Here is a 4,090-nt window from a genome sequence, read left to right as displayed (position 1 = left end):
GTCTAAATCTTTTAAAATTATGTTTTTGCCTTCAAATTTTAATAAATTACTTATGTTTTTATTATAGCATATGGTGTTTTCAGTTACTTGACTGGAAGCCATTAGAGAAAGATTTTTTTATCTACACTTTTTTATTGTAATGAAAGTTTGGGTGTACTTTTCCTTGTAACACTTTGCACCATTCATTCAGCTAGTGTTTACTGAGGGCTTCATATGTACAGGACTTCTCTGGGTGCTTTTGCTTTCAGCAGTGAACAAAATAAAGCCTTTACTCTCCTGGAACTAGCACTCTGTGGTGGGAGAAAACATAAACAACAAAGCAGGCTAAGGGTTAAAAAGAGATGGGAATAATAAATGGAATAGTTTTACCATTTGGTTAAACATCAAACTATTATAAATCACACGGCCAGAAGCCATTGACATATTTTAATTCATAATAACCAGAGAGCCTCAAACATTTACCAAGGCACTTAACCGTGTTTATGGATTACAGCAACGCTCTGAGGTAGGGAACTCTTACCATCCCCATTTTATAGATGAACAGTCTGAGGAGACATGTGAGTTTCCCAGAATTACACAGCTATAAGTAAGTGGGAAGTTGCAATGTGACCCCAACCCATGCTCTTTTTTTTTTTTTTTTAATGTATGGACTTTATTATCTTTCATTTGTTTCTGATTTATGTGAATTTTTTCTTTAAAGATTTTTTCTGATGTCAACCATTTTTAAAGTGTTTATTGCATTTGTTACAGTATTGCTTCTGTTTTATATTTTGGTTTTTTGGCCTCAAGGCATGTGGGATCTTAGCTCCCCGACCAGGGATTGAACCCTCACCCCCTCCATTGGAAGGCAAAGTCTTAACCACTGGACCACCAGGGAAGTTCCCCTTATGTGACTATTTTTCTGGCAATTTTTTTAAATTTTATTTTTTATTGACATACACTTGAATTACAGTGTTGTGTTAATTACTGCTGTACAGGAAAGTGACTCAGTTACACATTTATGTACATTCTTTTTTATATTCTTTTCCATTACGGTTTATCACAGGATATAGAATATAGTTCCCTGTGCTCTACAGTAGGACCTTTTTGGGTTTTTTTTAAATACATGCACTCTTTTAAAATAAATGTATGTATGTATGTATGTATGTATGTATGTATTTTTGGCTGTGTTTGGCCTTTGTTGCTGCACGCGGGCTTCCTCTAGTTGAGGTGCACATGCTTCTCATTGTGGTGGCTTCTCTTGTTGCAGAGCACGGGCTCTAGGTGCCTGGACTTCAGTAGTTGTGACATCCGGCTTAGTTGCTCTCTGGCATGTGGGATCTTCCCGGACCAGGGCTTGAACCCATGTCCTCTGCATTGGCAGGCGTATTCTTAACCACTGCGCCACCAGGGAAGTCCCATGTAGGACCTTTTTGTTTATCCATCCTGTATATACACCAGTTTGCATCTGCTAATCCCAAACTCCCAATCCAACCCTCTCCCACCCCCTCCTCCTTGGCAACCGCCAGTCTATTCTCTATGTCCTTGGTTATGTTTCTGTTCACACATAGGCTGTAACCAGGCTCTTAATTACTTTGTTATCCTGTTTCCTTGTTAAGAGAAGAAGGGTTTAAGGAAGGCACTGAGAGAGAAGCCAGTGACCACTAGAAGTGCAAGAACAGTGGGGCTGTCAGAAAGCACACCTGTCTCCTTCCCCCATCGTGAGCAGAATTTTTAAATGGCAGAGTATGTAAGAGTATGTGATGACACATCTCTGGATTAAATGATGTCTCCCTGGTAAAACATGTACAGATAAGTCTTTAGTTCAATCAGAGTGAAAGGTGAGATCAGAGAAAAGCTGGAGTGTCAGATTTCTTGTAGAAGGTCCTGCCTGATTGTTACTAAGAGGGCTACTACAGTACTAGTTAGTTCCTTAGTCATGGGTTGAGTGTTAGAGGAGTGAAACAACGAGCAAGATGTACTGTTGGCCCTTTAGCAGTGGAGTGAGAGGGGAAGACGCACAGCAGATGTCTCATCCTGCACGTGACATGCTGTGACGGGCATATTCAGGGCGTTTAGTCAGTGTTTGTGGAAGAAGAGGGGGAGCCGTGAGGCAAAGAAAAGTCGTCAAAAGAGGCAGTCCCTAAGCTAAGTCTTAAAGGACTCGTGAGAAACTGGTGAGTCAGCTGGTGAAAGGCAAGGATACTCAAGGCAGAGTGGACAGCGGAAGTCCAGAGCCGTGAGTGTGCGAGGGGTGTGTTACAGAGCCACAGGCACAGGCTCTGGAGGATCAGTGCAGTGTCCCCAGGCAGCGGCAAGTGCCCCTAAAGGAGGCAGCGAGGAGGAGGAGAGCAGGTCTTAACCATCCATGTGCGTGGAGCTGGTTTCCTCAGAAAATAGCTAAGAATGCAAAGGACAAGTTCAGGTGGCATTTTAGACCACTGACGTCAGAATGGATGAGGAATCTGAAGAAGCCTGGAGATAATTATGCCCCACTCTTCTGAGGAGCAGTGCTTTATATTTTCAAGTGGGATTTTCACGCTGCCACCTCCTCTCCTGTCCCTAATGAAAGGTTTATAGACCGGCAGAAGGGAGAACCTGGCTTAAGTAAAGTTAATCAGGTTCCTTTACTGTACAGCTTCTCGGGGCTGCTGTAGGCTAATGTTCATTCTGGATCGTCACAGCAGGCGTATGGTACACAGCCATCCTCAAAGCTATTTGACCCTAGAGTCCTTTTCTAATAGAATGTCTAACAAGTGGTTCCACCAAACAGCAATTTCGTAACTTCTAGACCAGGTAATAGCAAGAAGAAAGGGGTCTGAAATAAGGTATAGATGAAGGGAGGAAATAAGTTCTAATTGTATTTAGGAAATTAGCAGCAAGACTTGACCTTGGGAAGTAAGGAAGAAGTAGGAGGCGGAGGCTGAACCCCCATCTGTGTGACTAAGGTTGGGTGGTGGTATCATTGAGTTTGGAAATAGGGGATAAAGAACTGAAGTGGGGAAAAGACTTTAGTTCTGGACATGTAGAATTTTAAAGCACCTGTAGAATTCAGAAGACAAACTGGTAGATAACTGGACATGCACGTGAAGACATGGAAAGATAAAAATTTGAATGTCATCAGCACATAGCAGCAGTCATTAAAATCATGAAAATGGATGAGATTTCAGAGAATTGTGAGTACTGACAACGTTTAAGTAATAAGCAGAGAAAGAATTCTGGGAAGGGGAGAGGTGATAGAGTTTCAAGCAGGAGGAAGTAGATGACAGTGTCATCCTTCAGAGAATGTGAGTGTCCATTGGATTTGGGCAGTTAGGTCCCCAGTGACCTTAGAGCAGTTCAGTGAAGTGGTGGACAAAAAGCCAGATGGCAATAAACTGAGGGTGTAGGGCTGCCTGTCAGGCCAGGCGGGGCTAGTGAGGACAGTGGGAATAGGCTACTCTCAAGGAGTTTGGATGAAAAGAGAAAATAATTAGCAAAAAAGAATTTTTTAGAATGAGAAGGACTTATATTTTATATGTTGAAATGAAGGAACCAATAAAGGAGATCCTGAAGATGTAGATAATAATTTAGAGAATTGGGGAAACATGGACATATGAATAAGAAAAAAAACCTTGCACAGTATATAAAAATCACTTGTATCCTTTGAGCTGGATGGATACTGGTAAGTTTGGGAGGAAATAAAGGTAAGAAGAGATAGAAGTTAAATAAGTTTATACTGATAGCCTCAGTTTTCTTTGACACAGATTTTTCAGAGACACATATATACACATACATAATTACCGTTTGAAAATTCTTTCATACTTACATGTTTTATTAATCACGTCTGAGAAAAGTCACTGATTTTCATTTTGTACAGCATTATCGTGTAAGGACAAGATACAGTGACAACTTCCATGCTTTTTGCATATCAGAGCTGACATTGAAAGTATCTGCATAATTGAACTTTCACTTCTTATTTGTAATAAGTTTATCCTTAGGAGGATACTTTCATAGTGTTTGATCACAGATGAGTTTGGGCATTGCTATCACTCAATAATGTTAAGCATCTGTCAGGTTCTCTCCTATACTATATATTAATTTTTTGTCCGTTAAGCAAATATTTATTGGC

The sequence above is a fragment of the Hyperoodon ampullatus genome, assembly GCF_949752795.1.
Source record: "Hyperoodon ampullatus genome assembly, contig: scaffold_390, whole genome shotgun sequence".
NCBI classification, from domain to species: domain Eukaryota; kingdom Metazoa; phylum Chordata; class Mammalia; order Artiodactyla; family Ziphiidae; genus Hyperoodon; species Hyperoodon ampullatus.
This window is presented reverse-complemented; position numbering follows the sequence as displayed.